We start from the raw sequence: 17,815 nt of genomic DNA on the forward strand, positions 1-17,815 counted from the left end.
ATTAAAAGTTAAAGTTAAAAATAAAAAATTAAAAGTTAAAGTTAAAAATAAAAAATTAAAAGTTAAAGTTAAAAATAAAAAATTAAAAGTTAAAGTTAAAAGTAAAAAATTAAAAGTTAAAGTTAAAAATAAAAAATTAAAAGTTAAAGTTAAAAATAAAAAATTAAAAGTTAAAGTTAAAAGTAAAAAATTAAAAGTTAAAGTTAAAAATAAAAAAATTAAAAGTTAAAGTTAAAAATAAAAAATTAAAAGTTAAAGTTAAAAATAAAAAATTAAAAGTTAAAGTTAAAAGTAAAAATTAAAAGTTAAAGTTAAAAATAAAAATTAAAAGTTAAAGTTAAAAGTAAAAATTAAAAGTTAAAGTTAAAAATAAAAAATTAAAAGTTAAAGTTAAAAGTAAAAAATTAAAAGTTAAAGTTAAAAGTAAAAATTAAAAGTTAAAGTTAAAAATAAAAAATTAAAAGTTAAAGTTAAAAGTAAAAAATTAAAAGTTAAAGTTAAAAATAAAAAATTAAAAGTTAAAGTTAAAAGTAAAAATTAAAAGTTAAAGTTAAAAATAAAAAATTAAAAGTTAAAGTTAAAAATAAAAAATTAAAAGTTAAAGTTAAAAGTAAAAATTAAAAGTTAAAGTTAAAAATAAAAAATTAAAAGTTAAAGTTAAAAATAAAAAATTAAAAGTTAAAGTTAAAAATAAAAAATTAAAAGTTAAAGTTAAAAGTAAAAATTAAAAGTTAAAGTTAAAAATAAAAAATTAAAAGTTAAAGTTAAAAGTAAAAAATTAAAAGTTAAAGTTAAAAATAAAAAATTAAAAGTTAAAGTTAAAAATAAAAAATTAAAAGTTAAAGTTAAAAATAAAAAATTAAAAGTTAAAGTTAAAAGTAAAAATTAAAAGTTAAAGTTAAAAATAAAAAATTAAAAGTTAAAGTTAAAAATAAAAAATTAAAAGTTAAAGTTAAAAGTAAAAAATTAAAAGTTAAAGTTAAAAGTAAAAAATTAAAAGTTAAAGTTAAAAATAAAAATTAAAAGTTAAAGTTAAAAGTAAAAAATTAAAAGTTAAAGTTAAAAATAAAAAATTAAAAGTTAAAGTTAAAAATAAAAAATTAAAAATTAAAATTGAAAGTAAAAAAATTAAAAAGTAAGTCAAATTAAAAAATAAATGTTTAAAAGTAAATGAATATGTAAATGAATAAATAATATCTAATATATGATAGCAATATTAAATATTAATTAAAAATAAATGATTAAAAATTATTCTCTATGTTATAAGAATTTAGTTAGAATGCTATAGTATCGATATTCTTATCAGGTAAGTTTGTTAAGAAATGATCGCTCAACCTGTGCGACCTTCCTTTTATAGGCCGTGGCAACGAAGTCTACCGAAAACATACGTTCTTTGCCGATCTTTATTAGAAACGCCTCTTTGAATATATCGATCAATAATTAGCAAATTTTTAATTTTTATTATTAATTTATATATCTAAAAATTTATTGCGATATTAAATATAATAATTGAAATATATTTTTACGAATTTAAGATAAATTTAACTGCTTTATGTAATTAATTATCGACTTTTTGTCGTCTTAAAATATTCTAACTGTTATTTTTTCCGAAGAATAATTAGAAAATATATTTTATATCTATTTTATATTTAATTAATATTAAAAAAACATCCATCTTACCGTTCGTAGATTATATACTGGCATAAGAGTAACTTACCATCAATCCATAATAACGATAAAATAAAATGTATTGAATAAAATGAATGAAACTGTTTTATATATTTGCAAATAAACGTGCATTAAACACTCATAGATAAAAAAAATATATATTTAATATAAAATTCATACATAATTTTATGTAAATGAAAACAGGGAATGAAAATTACATGATATCCATAACCGTTCAAATAGATACCTGTAATTTTATCGAATTATTTTATTTTAAATATTATAATCAATATTTCATTGATTAAAATAATATTTTATTAATTCTATATAACATTATAATTTATTATATTTCTTAATTAAAGTAAATAAAATTTATCATTTTTACTAATAAGCTATATAAATAACTATATTAATTCTATGAAGTCATTTATTAAATTTGTTAATTTTTAAAGTAACATATATACATAATAATTTTTAATTATTAAAATTTATTACTTAATAAAATTTCTATAATATTTCTATAATAAATTTAATACGTATTTCTAATAATAAATTTAATCAATAATTTATTATTCGAAACAATATGTACTATTTAGTTAGAATATTATTTACTTATTTTACAATATTAGGTGTCAAATTATTTGTGTAAAAGCTACTATTAAATTTGTTTTTAACTGTCTATTTAATTTTCATGAAGACAATTTGCGAAAACATACTTTAAAAAGTATTATCGTATATTGTAAATTTATCTAATTGCAATATCCTTTTATTTAATTTATTTCCATATTTCTTTTCCCTTGGTTATAATCTGTCTTCATTCATGATGTTTCTCAGCATCGTTTCATCTCCATTACAATAAAATGGAATTGCACCCGGAACATTGAAAATATTAATAAAGCGATATAGAATATTCTATTGTAAGGAAGAAGAAAAAACGAAGAAGAAAGATTGAATGTAACTCGTACCATTTTATGACATTTAATTTCAAAATATAATATTCCTCTATATTATTTAATTAAAATATAATATTCCTTTTACGCTTTGTCGAAAAGGAGGAGAAAGGAGGAGAATATTCATGTGTAAAACATCTTTTATTTTATTTAAATGATTATTTTATGGAATATTATGTTCTAGTCTACATAATAGAATACAGAAAACTTTTATCAAAATATTTAAACTTAGTATTTGCTTGTGAATATATCCATCATATGATTTCTGAAATAAATTAAATAAACAAATGTTTATTTTGAAAAAAAATAATTCCTTTTAAAAAATAAATTATTTAAATAATTGCTTATAATATTATTTGTAATATTATTTCCAATATATATAAATCTAATTGGAAAAATGTTATAAAGAAAATCTTATGATGTTTACCATAATTGTATTTGTACATGTATTTTCCTTAAGATGTAATATATTTTTATGCTTATTAGGTAGGAAGAAAAACAATATTTCGTTTCATAATATTTTATAAATATTAGATATAGATATACTTACCAAATTTATTAATAAAAAGTTCTTCAAGTTTTTATAACAATATATAAAATTTTTTATTAAAATATTAGTATTTAATAATATGCATATGGTTTGTATTTTTCTTCCTCGAATTAATTCAGAAAAATTTTAATAAATACGCATCCTCTTTAGTCGTAGTTTCAGTAAATTAGAGACGAAACCGTGAGAGATCCTTTTTTCTACGTGTATGATAACTCAACCACCTTGTTCTTCTTTCGCAAATGGAGCATGCTTGTTGACACCGTTTTAGTTACGAGAATCATGTATTAAAGATGAGCAAACAAAAATAGATACTCGACCAATTTCTTAAGAAAAAAAGTTACCTTGTTTTTAATATAAAAATTAATCTCTTTACAAAATATATCAAAGATTATTCATATTATAATTCAATCAGTAATTAAATACATTTAATCATATACCTATTATATTCAGTGATTAACGAAAATAATTATGAAAATTTATTTCTTTTTAATCTCGATTCCTTTCTCGCTTTATAAATATTTATAAATAATCCAAATAATAAGCATAATAATTTACTTTCTTTCTTTTTCATTCTTCTCTTTTTTTCTTTTCTATTAGGTCATACGATAGTTCACAGCAGACTGATTTAAATCTCGAACAAAAGCGCAGAGTTATAAAACTCTGAAATGATTAAAATTAATCTACACTTGTGAATGTACAATAAAATTTCATCTCTTGATGCGTTGCGATTTATTAATTTATCAGGTAATAGGTAATAGATATATGTTTAATTGCTAATTAGATTGATTGGTGATCGATGATTTTAATCAATGTTCGTTTGAACTTCGATGTACATATTTCGATTACCGTAGTTAGGGAACGTGTTACTGGCGATGGAAAGTTAAAATTAATTTCCCGATATGATTGGCATTGTTGTATAAAAAATATATGCTCACCGAATTTTTTTTTTAGGTCATAAATTAAATTCTTTTTCGATAATCACAATATAGAATTTGGACGATAAATTTAAAATGATAAATTGAAAAATGGAAAGGAAAGGAAATTTATTCATTTCATTTCGAATAAGAGAATTGTATTTGATTAGAAGAGAGTGGATAAGTTAAAAGAATTTATTTTTTAATGAATTAAAAAATTCTATAATTTAAAAAAGATAATTTTAAGCCTGAAATTTACTTCAAAGGATGTAAAACATCATTTAATAATTTTCCTTTAATAGAACACTTAAGCATGTCTCGAAACTTCGGTAAAATTATGTTACTTCTCTCCTAAAACTCTTCAGTTTTTCCTCGACAAAAATTCCATTAGCTTTGAACCACTCTTGCAACTTCTTTCTCAATTGCGTATTCATTACAAATATACAAATACAGATATACATAAAAAAGATAATTAAATATGTACAGTTTAGACAATTCAATATATTCAATAACTTAAAAAAAAAAAAGAAAAATTCGAATATCCATGATCTTCTTTGAGGATATTCTAACCAAAATTATATTTCTAACCTTCTTCATCCCTTCATAAATTATATCCACGAAAAGAAAGAGAATAGAAATATATAGAAAGCTCAGATAAATCCAACAAAAATTAGTATCCCTAAAAATATCTTCGTAAATCTATAACAAAAAAAGAATAAATTCTTTTCTTGGAATCTTGAAGAAATAAATTCCAAATCATTTCATTATCCCCCTATAATATATCACATGATAATATGATACAACAAGAAAAGATAAAAAAAATTAATATAACAATGATAATAAAGTTTTAAAACTTGTTCCCCGTATAAAAGTTCTAATCAGAATAATTTCTCATATTTATAAGTTTAATATAAATCTAAATATATAATTTTAGTTTCAATGGTGAAAATAACAATAAAAGAAAATTAAAAAAAATAAAAAACTAAAACATTATATCTAATATAGTAACAGGAATAAAATATTCGTATTCATTGCAGAATTCACTGATGAATTATAAAAAATTGCTAGATTTAAAGAACTTCAAACAATTATAAATCAAACATCAAAAAAAAACTCGCTAAAATCTCGCTAATATCCTCACATTTTTCAGAAAGATTTATTTTCCAAATCATCATAAAACGCATGCACGTTGCCAGAAATCAATCCCTCTAATACATCAGGCAGTGGTACCAACCATTTTCCACGCGTACCAACACAACCGCAATATGTTTGCAGGAGGAACCATCAGGTGCGTGGCCAGATAACGGTTAGACGTGCAGGAACAATACGGATCCATAGGGCGAAGAAGGGGGTTGCGTAGAGCGTGATAGGGTTGGGGGTGAAGGGGATGCACACAGCGTGCCTTTGTGCCAACTGAGATCCCGTGGATGGAACATTGAGCCGACAATATGTCTGCTAAACCTTACGTAACGCGATCTCCTTGTCTCTATCCGTGTTTACGCTTGTGCGCGTGGGGAACGGAAGTTAAGCCTTCGCAGAAGGATAGAAGGAGAACTTTCCTCCATCGCGATTCGTGGATACGTGCATGGATAAATTAGTTGATGTGCCGCGTTGGATGCGGAATGGTTGGATTATTGCGGGGATTGCGGTGGATTTTCAGAGGAAGTGTGGAGATTCAAGTGGACATTATTGGGGTTATTGTGTTGTATATGGATGGGGTGATTTATTCTAATCCCACGAAATGTTAAGTTTTTCTTTTTTGATAGATTTTCTTTTTGTTTCGTATAATTGGATTTGGACGTGTAATTGGATTTGAAAGTTGAAGGAAAAGTTGTGGTGCTTTGAATAGACATTTAAGGGGTTAAGTGATTTATCCTTGATTATATTTTGAATTTTAATGTTAAGTTTGTTAAGTTTTCGTGCTTTTCCTATTTGATATAATTTGATTGGAGAATTAGTAAGAAGTATTGTGAAGTGAAGTTAATGAAGATCGTGAAGATCCGAAGTTTGAAATAAAGCTTGAAATAAATTAGACGCTCTTGAAGTATTGTTGAACTAATTACATATAATAAAAAGTAATTTCCACGATAATACATTAGATGAATTTATCTACCAAAGTTGTTTCCTTCTATATAGAAATGAAGCTCGCAAGAAAAGCGGAAGCAGAGTTGCAGATATATATATATCACAACACCGGCAATTAAGATAAATCTGTGCAATAAAATTCTTTTTCTTCTACTAATTATTTTTTTACGACAGTAGCAAGATAACAGGAAGAAGCATCGGTCGAAATTGAATTCGTACAGTGGCACATATCTGCGCAAGGCGGTTGCAATGAAAATTGATAGAATTCATTAAAATCCACTATTGAATCATGTGCGGTTTGCCCAGAAGCTGACCACGAAAGCTCTTAAATTTTCAAACCGATTTACCATATTACCGAGAGCGTGTCTAACATTTCCAACATTTCAGGAAGGATTTATTATACCAAACATAGTTTAACTTAAACGATTTCAATAGTTCAACAGGATTTCAACCGTCCATAGGCTTCCAGACCTTTATGATCTTCTTCTACTTTCCGCGAGACGTATCATCCCTGGTAATCCTCGAATTTCAAGAGGATTTGTCCTGCCAAAGGAAAGAAAGAATTTACTCGCAATATCGTATTAATCATATAATTGTAAAACTAACGGGAATGGAATGGAATACGATGATATGGAGATTTATAAAAGTTAAGAAAAATCTTTTAACGTTGGCGTTAAAATATTACACGATGTCTCATCGATTTTTTTAATTACATTCAAATATTTGATTATTATCCCTTTCTTTAGACAACGATATCTCAAAAACTGGAAACCATATCGAAATAAACGAGAAACCATTTCAAGAGGCAAGATTCCGTATTTTTAATGGCCATTCATTCGTTGACTGGAAGTCATCAACTTCGAAGTTATAGCGGTTCAAATTTTAATCAAATTAATTATATATTACGTTGATTAAAATAAGTAAAACATATATATGAAAAATATGTATTTTCATGCAAATCCATATTACGAATGATACTTTTATGGAAATACAAATCTTTTCTCCACGTTAACGACACAAATAAATTTCGAAGAAAATTCATTTAACCGAGGAAAACTATCCTCGATGCAAAAATCGAAGGGATAGAAAATGGGATGAAATTTTCAAGGGATGGTTTCGCAAAGAGCAGGCTAATGAAAAGGAAGACACAACGTGCCAGATATTCCGCGAACTTTCCCCATTACGTCACATGGATATCTCCATGCTTGGAGCAAAGTAGGTGGCGGATAAAGTGACAGCAATGTGCAGGCTACATTAAAGACACCTGAGTGCACGTGTTCGAAGCGTTAGACTTCCTGTATGGCTGTTACTAGGGCTTCCTTGTCTGATATTTGTCTCTTCGAAGTCAGCCCAACGTATGATAATCCCATAAAAGGGACGTGACATCTTAGAAATACCTTTGTCGTTAATTATGATGGTATTTCCGGTAGTTGGAAAGACTTTTATCGAAGTGGTTTTTATTATTTTTTAAAATTTAATTACAATCAATGGTTGAATTGTGTATATTACGTTACTTTTGTACATAGATACGTTACATTTTATAATTTTATGTATTTGTACAATTTTATGAATTAATTATTTGTGTGGAGAGAAGATATGTGGATATATTTAATTCGTATAAAATCATTATTTTTAAAAACATTCGTTTCGTACGATTGAATAATCGTATTTTATTTAAATTATTGTTCTTTGGATAAGCTTCGTGTATTTATTTCTGGAAATTTATAAATTAATTACTTGTGTAAAATTTGTATTAAAATATTACTTTTAGATTTTGATTTCGGAGATTGAACGTTCATATTTATTACGATTCTCGTTTAAATTATTATTATTTGAACAAATATTATATATTCGCTTGTGTACAATTTATACAATTACTTTTTAAATCTTCATTTCGATGAAGAGTTGTATTTTATTTTCAGCTACAATTTTTATTTAAATTAATTTATATACTTTTTTCTTTCTTAAAGATCAATTAATATAAAACATTCTTAATATTAATATTTAAAATAATTCTCGAAAATTTAAATTACTTTTGAAACAAGTTTTATATTTTTTTGTAACAATAATAACGATACTTTTAATGATCACGCACAATTCATTTCATCCATAAAATATTGCTCTATGAAATAATATCTCACATTAATGCGTGTGTAATTTGAATGAAATTTAAGAGAACAGAATTATTATTACATGAACGAATTGAATATCGCTATGAAAGGGCCATTGAAAAATAATATCTCTGTAAAATTGAACATTGCAGAAAGTTTCTTCGTTGCCTGTCTCGTCCATAACAAATATTCCCTGAAACGTGCATTAGGGACATCTGAATCAGGCTATTACACGCGAAATGTCGCCATTACCACTTTGGTGTTTTAACATTCGTGTTCATACCGGCGGTAAGTTTCTACTGTCATTGTGTACACGATACGAAGAGCGTAATTCCCTTGATGTTCACTACATTCTCGATTAATATTGAAATTTTACCAGATAAATAAATATTCATTAAGAAGATTTCACATTTGCAATTATAACACGCATGTTTTATCGTGTACATTTGCATCGTAAATTTATAAGTTATCATTATACTTGCCGTTATCGTCATCCATCATAGATGAATTTAAATTAGATAAAAAATAATTATAAACCGTTGTAAATTATACGAGTTAAAAGTTTTTACATTATATTATTAAAATTCATTCTTTTAAATTATTCGCAAATTAATTGTCTTTTATCAACGAACGAACGAGCATAGAATTTTTATAAAAATATAATATTATTATATTAAATCTCGGATTTCATCAAATTGAAATATTTTCAAGAATTATACACGTTTAACGAAATAAATCATTAATTTCTTTATAAATCAAACTCTCTTTTATCCTGAATTAATCATAAAGTAAAATTCTCTCATAAATAAAATACCGAGTTAATTAAAAATTAAAAATTTTCTGTAATTTCTTAAATAAATAATAATCAATCTTAATTTAATATGGTTAATTATTTCTTTATAAGTGAAACTTTACTTTACTTATCCAATTATCAATCGCAAAGAAGAATTTACTCAATTATAAAAAAAAAAAGAAGAAGATAGAGAAAAGAATAAAATTCGAAAGAATAAATATCGCGAAAGAGGGAAAGGCAAAGTGCACGAGAATAACAAAGTGAAATACCTGAATCGATAATCAGGAATCCGCCAACTAACAAAACAAAAGGCACGATCATCGTTGAACGGCTCGTGGAATCCGGTTGTCCTTCTAATTCTATGATTCTTGCACAATCACGTTCCATCGTGCTGTTTTACCTTCTAAACGGCCGCGACACATCGTGAAAGAACCTCCGAATTCTGTTCACGATTCCCCTATAAGACAAAGACGAACGAGCTAGATCGTCGGCCAAATCAGAAAAGAAACCCACCCCTCCATCATGCATTATGCAAAATAACGTATTAATAACACCGATGTTTTTCGTGCGGATTTTAAAACGTATGCTAATCGATCGAGACTCGTCTGTTTTATAATACGTTATTGGATGCGGCTGTGAAGATGTGATGATCTGTGGAAAAGGATGTAATCATATAATTCTACGAGAATTATTTGGAAATATTGGTTTCTTAAAAAAAAAAAAGAAAATAGAAATTAGACACTGTAATTCGAAAATAATTTTATTGGGAAATTAGAATAAATGAGTTGATTAAAAGGAAATATAATTCTTGCTGTTATTTTATATAGAGAGAGAGACAATTCAGAAATCATTTAACTATTACCAATTGTAAATAATTCCTTGAAGATGGCTTATGCAATTCAGGAATTCCTTTACTTTTGAAACTTTCAGTTGACGAGTCGATTAAATAACTACTTTCATAATGCAGTAACGACTTAATTGATTTGTCAATCGAAAGTTTAAAAGACAAAGAGATTCATACCATTCAGAATTGTTATAACATATGGAGATGTAGAATATTTTTCATCGTTTTAAATTTAAAAATATATTTTCAAATATATGACTGTAAATTTTAGTTTTTGGTTTCTCTCGTTAAAAAGATTTGTTTTTCCTTACCAGATTCTTCTGATCGTGAAATATTTTCGTGCAGGAAGATCCTCGAATTGATAGTCGACTCTCGATTATTCGAATCTTTATAAAAGGCGTCACCCACAACACGTAGATTGCGACGTCCTTAATGGGGAGCTGTGAAACGGAGATATTTAATGGAGCAAGGGGGAAAAATGAAAAGGATAGAGTCGAAAAGTAAAGTAGAGACTTTCCCAAGGGTTAGAAACAAGATATTTTATTTCGACGAGAGAAAAGTTTCATATTTCTGTAAGTAAATTCTGAAATTTCGAGGAACTATGAGAAATGGAAAAATAAATCGCAATAGAAATCACTGAATCAATCGCAAAATTAAAAAAATTCGTAGAACTTACCGTGAATTGTACTGCTCTAACATATTTCCATAACATTTTGAAAAAAGAAAAGATGAATGAAAATTAAACACGAAATTCCTGCGTATACGTATCAAAAATTTCTTAATTCCAAACAGGCAAAATTAAATTTTCATTTCGAATAAAATTCCATTAATCCCAGATTAATCATCGCAATCAAATAAAACTCTATCGAATCAAAACCTAACAATAAATCGTTTGCATTAAAATGATTCGAGAATTTTATTTGTCACAGATACGACAAGCTGTCTAAATAATGGATGGACTTTTCGATCGAAAAGTTTTAATCGCACGCTTTTAATGCCCGTCTACACTAACTGCGGTGCGTTAACGTAGAATGTGCATCAGCGTGAAAAAGCTTTCGACCCTCGAATGTCTGTCTCTCGTCTCGGTTTCTTCCCGCCACGATGAAAGCCTATCTTCTCCACCGGAGGAGACAGTTATGTAAACGCATACGTACGCCCTACTTGAATTGTTCTCCGCGCGGCGGCGACGAGATGTAAGATCGATTCGACATCCCCGCATTCCTCCCGAATCCTGCAACCCTTCGACTCTAACGCGTCTCTCCTCCTACTATTTCCATTTCCATTTTCAGCAGACGCACAACAAAATTTATCTATTACACGTTGCCCCGGTTTCCTTCGATTACGCCCTGTGAAATAAAAATAGTGTAAGTGAAATTCTTACCAATAATGCATCGAGCACGGCTATGTTTCTCACTTCTCCAATTATTGTTCCAGCAAATGACGACAAACCGCAAAGAGGAAACCCCCGCTTGAACGTTCCATCCACTTGATGCGGGACCACGCAACAATAACGCTCGAGAAATCACAACCGCCCCTCGTACGTACAACTTACCCCAACTCACCCTTCCGTGCGATTCGTCCTCGATGCTCCGCCGAAAGGAAAACGTAAGAACCGTTTCTCCATGGGTAGGCATAGAGTATCGAGGCGCATAGTAGGAAAACACAGCTTTTGTTCACGGAATCTCAGAGAGGAGGGAAAGGTTTCAATAAAGCTTGGCCCAAGGGCCCGTCTTCGTTCGGGCGCAAATAAATTTCCCCAACTATTGTATCCCATTACTTTCCTCTTATCGACGCGAGCGTTTTCTTCGTGAAAGTCGTGAAAGAGCACGGCACGTGACCGCTCGCGTGGCCCTCCTCGCGCCGCGAAAAGTAAATAAGCCGTGAAATATTGCGGGGTGAGAGGGTTGGTGGAACGTAGTACAAGTTGGCGCGAGAGGGTGGAGGCATCCGACTGGATTTCGCTCGCAAGGGTCGAGCTTTCGCCTTCGAGGGGGGACGATTTTCAGCGTATCCATCACGCGACCTGTCAAACCCACGTGGAATAAACGTAGAGGTTTAAGATTGAAGCCTTGCCTCGAGTTTTGGGCTGGAGACTGGAGTTGGTGGCTGGAGACTGGGGAGGTGTTAGATATTTTTGCTGTGCTCGCGATCGTTGCTGTTTAATTGGTGGGTGGGTGTGCTTCGAATCGTGGAATTTGGAGATTAAATTTGAAGACGAAGGTTTTTTAATCTATTGGAATATTTTTGGGTGAGATTGATTGATTAATTTTTTAACACTGAAAGTGATTGATATTTCTGACACGAAAATAGAAAAGATTTTTATAAATTCATTCATAGAAATATGTTACATTGTTAATAAATGAGTAAATATTTTGATGATAAAAGTAAAGAGAATTAAGACAGAGTCGATAAAATGTGACGATAAGATAGAAAAGTCATTGCTTGCGATAAATAAAAGATATAATTCGCGGAACGTATGTAAACGTATACAATATATTTGTTCCATTTATATATATAACGATTGCCTATTTGAAACGACATATTCGTGCTTTTCTTTTCTTCTTTTGTTCAATCCTTGTACAATAAATTTTTTTATAATGGAATATTCGATAAAACATCGGGATTTCCCTATGGGACAGTTATAGGAGAAGTTTTTTTTATAAATGAAAAATATTTCGATGCATCAATCACGTTTAATCGTGAAAGTAGATACTTTATACGATAAATATTATACATAAAAAAAAAAAGGAGAATCAATCATACGTGAAATTCATTAAAAATATTCAACGATTACAATAAATGATGTTTCATTAAAATATATTTTATCTTTAATGCACTGCAAAACAGAAGATTTATATTATTTAATTTATTAATAACTCGGATACGTAAAACTATTCTTTTATCTCGGTTATTCTTTAATTAATACAAACACGATATATATACAGTTTCTCGTTTTATAAATTTAATTACGCATCCATGGGTATAAATTAAAATTCTTCCTCGTATAGATTAAAATATATTCCCTCGACGCTCGCCAATTATTACATTATTATATTTAAAAGAAATATATATATATATATCTCAATCTGCATACTTGTTTCAATTAAAGACGCGAAATTTTAAAATTTTCCTCGTCGATTCTACTTTAGATACTTTAGATATAAATGCAATACATGCTGTCCTTAGTTAAAATTTCTTTTATATATAACATTTTTTTTTCTATTTTCAAAATATCATCGTTTAAGATATCTTGATAAAATATGTTTTCACAAATCTTATTTTATAAAAATATATTCTTAAGATTTGAATAATTTGCAATTGAACATTTTTGATTCGTCGTTGGATTTATTGGTATCATTTTATATATAAAATTTTATAAATTTGATTTTTAATCATAAAGTGGATCAATAAAATTTTTTAAAAAATTTACTCTCTTCCTTTCAAAAATAAAAAAAAATATGAATTAAATATAAATTATATTTCATATCAACTCTTCTTTAATTTCACGTACTTTAAACGAGGTCATTTGTACGATAAACTCACTGGAATAAAATTTTTACAGAACATCTCCCTGCTGATTTATTTGTGGAAAGTATAAAAATATGGAATAAAAATAAAATTTATTTTATACATGGTGTTGACATTATTTATTGTTGAAATAATATACAATATTATTACATTATATAAAATTGTACGAGGTGAATTTTTCTCATTTTTATATTTATATTATATAAATCGTAATAAATAAAACGTATCTTTTGGTTTTAAGCTGGTTCATAATCCATGATGAGATTTCACCAAACGTAATGTAAGTACGTACGTTTGTATGCGTTCCTGCATGCGTTCATGAAACTTAAAGGGTTAAACTTCTTCCTAAGAGCAGTTTACACACTGAGATAAATTATACATCGTAATTTACCAAATTAGCCTGATCTTAAACTTTCCTACATCTACTTACTTCTATAATTACACGTGGCGATCACGTTGGAATTTTGCAAAATCGTGAAAATATTAAATTTTGTTCTTAGCCTCTAAAATTACTTTTATATTTTTTCTTTAAACTATTGTTCAATTTCAATTTGTTAAGAATAATGACCGATACACTGATTTTAATGGAACTTTGTACGTTTATGTTAACTTGTACATTTTATAAAAAATAAAAAACCACCCCTTTTGATGAAAGTCTTTATATTATCTTATAATTTCTTATAAATTTTAAAAAATTATTTAAAATAGTTTAACTTTTATTTAATTAATTTGACGTATCTCTTATTGTTTATAAGTTTTAAAATTATTATAAATAATTAGATATTAAATTCCATTTTTCATACTAAATTATTTCAATGGATACCACTTTATACAATATTTTCAATAGTTTTTTCAATTATCGACTGCTAATATAACAAGCCATTCTTCCAAGATGATATTAAACTAATATGATATCTTTATCGAAAAAACCAGGAATTAATTTAGAAACTCTATTTAGCTCTTTTATTTAGGTTTCTCATCCTTCTAAAAGGTGAACTGTCTTATCTAGGTTAAGTAAAATAGATGACTCTTATAGTAAGGTTCTCCCTTAAAGAAGAAAAATAGCACAAATCGAACACCTGTGAAATTAAGTTTGTCCAACAAAAACACTCGTACAAAAACAAATTTAAGATCGATATCATTCACCAATGTTTTCTCCTTCAATAATCTTCACTCTTACGTAACGTTATTTAATTAAAAACATGTCGTTTCATAAAGTTTCTTTTTCCAACAAACTAAGCTCAACTCGCTCAAACTCGTGTATCGATTTCACTGCTAATAATTCCATCGAGACGATAAATCTCGAAAATTTTATAACTTTCGTTGCGTATTAATATACAGCTGTAACACGACAATTTCACGTTAGGCGTGTCTGGCGAACAATCACAGCCTTTATAATTCAGGAGAAAAAAAAAAAAAAAGAGAAAAAAATGAAAATGTCAAGTGGAACGGTCGATCCTTATAAATCACAATCGACAATAATAAAGTACGAATTTAAATGAGTGTGTACACTCGTAACTAGAGTCGTACAAATTGTTATGCACTCTCGAGTGCATCGATGAAAATTCATTGGATGAGAGCTTGATAAGCTGATATCGACTGGCGGTGTATTAATTATATCTGCGTTTCGTAGTCATTTCGACGGTTCACTGGCACTTTCAGCCTATATTTTTTTTTTTTGCGAAACAGGTTTATATAAGATAGAACTGACGTTGCATAAATTTCGCGGTATGAAATACAGACAATGGATTTGAGAAACATGTAATTGTATGATAATGAAGTATAGAGGTTTATATTCTTTTTTTATATTTCATCTCTTGGTGAATATAATTAATTATCAATATGATGATTATCTAGAAATGAATTTGCGATAAACTTGTCGATTATTGATGATCGGTATGATGTAATAATAATTAATTTTTTTTATCAATTGTTTGAGTTATGATACAAAAGTTATTTTTTTGTTTTTGTGAATTTTTATAGAGAAAACATATTGTGATTAAATTTTTTAGACCTGTTAAGAATATATTTATTATTTATATTTATTATTTAAGAATATATTATTAAAATATTGAACACTTTAAATAGATATTACTCATAAACAATTGCTGAACTAATTAAAAACGTTAAACAATTCGTGAAATATTAAACATAAATATATTTTAAGTATTAAATTATAGAGTGATACGAGAAAAATTAATTGTAACAAACTGACTGTATCAAAGAGCGTTTAAATGAGTTTACTTTTTAACAGGATACATGTACATACATATATTACGTATGCATATTGCATTGTATCATGCTAAAAAAAATAAGAGATTTATAATTACAATGCAAATATTTTTCATTGCAGCCCACTTGTTCAACGTTTATTTTTAAAATAAATGCGCAATAATAAAGAGCATTTATTTATCGTAATATTTTTTTTTTTCTTTTTACATACTACATGCTTATCCTCGCTCTCACAAATGCTTACGCGCCATATTATCACATTTGTCATAATCTGATATCGATTTTTTAAAATATCTTTCCTCTTTGTGTAATGAAAAATTTATGAAAAATTCGAGAAAGTGATGAGATCAGAAAATTGGTGAAAGTTTCTACATAGAAAATACTAATATATGATTTTTAAATTAGGCATGAAGTATGTTATACGAACACGATAAAATTTCTGTTCACGATTCAAATATCAAGGAAAATTATTTTCCAAAGCGTATTTATAAAATATACGTGTTGCTTGTTTGATCAAATTTGCACGTTCAACATTTCAATAAATTTTGAAATTATTAAATGCAGAAAAAAAAATTTGTTGCACGTTTTATTTTGCAATTTAATTTTTCAAATGAATACGAGATAACTTTTTTTTCTAATCTTGGTATCGATACAATAATATTTTCATGCTATATATAAAGATGATATCGGAGATGACATCAGAAAGATTGCAACTTTAGAATACGAATATTCTGACTTGATGAGTTACATACATCAGATGACTCTAAAAAATTGAAATTCAAGAACAGCGAATACAAATCATCGATACACAATACTTGAAGAATTTATTAAATCAATTTGTTAAAAATAAAGAAACGTTTCATTTAGAACATTAAATACGACAATGAAAAATTGGAAAAGAATTAATGAATCACATTGTTGAAATTAATTTTATTTATATCAATCATTTTTAAATTATTATTCATTTGATTTGTTACGTCCATATTTTTCCATTGAATGATTAAATATTCAAGCTGTTGGTCTAATATTTTCGTATGTGTTTAACCTTAATACGGGATAACAACCACCCTAACGACGACGAAGTTGCGACAACTTAAACTGTCGCTCGCGGCCATAGGTTTGCGATGAGAAGCGTCGCATGCTTCTCAAGATGCTGCAAATTACTGGTGTCAATTACAGCGTGTTTGATTAACAACTATGCCAACATTTTGCCCCAGCATGAATATTCGCAAATTTATCGAGGATCTGTATTTCACGCGTCTTTTTCCGAAATTTTCCGTCTAATTAGACTGAAAAAGGAAAATGTTACCAGTTAGTCTTTGCCGATTTCCTGACTTTGATGTTATTTTATGGCAAAAAGAGGATACTTTTAATTATGAGAGTAAAAGATGTAATTAATTGCGTAATTTTAATTTCGAAATCAGAAATTTTTATATGAATAAATTGTTTGGACTTAAAAATATAATTATATTGACATATAAAATATAAGAATTATTTAAGCTATTCACAATAAAACATTATATTTTCTAGAAATAACAACGACGTTAACGAATAATAATATTTTCTAAATATTGTAATAAAATTAATAATAAATATCAAATAGAGAAACAATTTTTATAAAACTTGTATTAATTTTAAATTTTCATCTCTACATATATTTGATAAAAACATGTTTTTCTCAATTTATCTCAATTTTTATATTCATCGATAATATCCAACATAAAAAACTTCGGTATTTAAAACGAGAGCAAACAGTTTTATTCGTTCGGATTGAAAGAAAGGAAATACAGATTCACGAATTAGTAATCAAATTGTGGTGGAATTAGGCAACAGGCAAATATCTACAAAACAATGAGTCATATCGTTCAGTTGTTTTGCTTGGGTATAACATCAACCACGAGACCATAATAAATGGTTTACATACTCCAGATCGTTCATCCTTATACATTACCATCGTATTTATAATTTCCTAGTTGTAAAGTAGTTTATATTTCTTGAAATAATCAAAATTTTATCTCTGTTCTATTATTTGATCTTATTTATATAAAATATAAATAAGTTATATTTAAATAATCCATTGAAATTAATTATTTAGTTTCTAAAAAGATAAATATATGTTGGAATTAAAAATAAAAATTTT

General features: G+C 27.3%; 2 long non-coding RNA genes across 2 annotated transcripts; one reads left to right on the forward strand and one right to left on the reverse strand.

Moving 5' to 3' along the window:
* Positions 1–4,218: 4,218 nt before the first annotated feature.
* Positions 4,219–10,235, reverse strand: LOC133667347 (uncharacterized). Its single transcript, XR_009832760.1, has 2 exons — positions 9,341–10,235; positions 4,219–6,710 (listed from the first exon to the last, which is right to left on the reverse strand). It is a non-coding gene; the product is annotated as an uncharacterized LOC133667347 (long non-coding RNA).
* Positions 6,705–11,488, forward strand: LOC114576880 (uncharacterized). The gene is made up of 4 exons (XR_003696401.2): positions 6,705–8,566; positions 10,230–10,487; positions 10,845–11,279; positions 11,350–11,488. It is a non-coding gene; the product is annotated as an uncharacterized LOC114576880 (long non-coding RNA).
* Positions 11,489–17,815: the final 6,327 nt, after the last annotated feature.

The sequence above is a fragment of the Apis cerana genome, linkage group LG14, assembly GCF_029169275.1.
Source record: "Apis cerana isolate GH-2021 linkage group LG14, AcerK_1.0, whole genome shotgun sequence".
In the NCBI taxonomy this organism is placed as follows: domain Eukaryota; kingdom Metazoa; phylum Arthropoda; class Insecta; order Hymenoptera; family Apidae; genus Apis; species Apis cerana.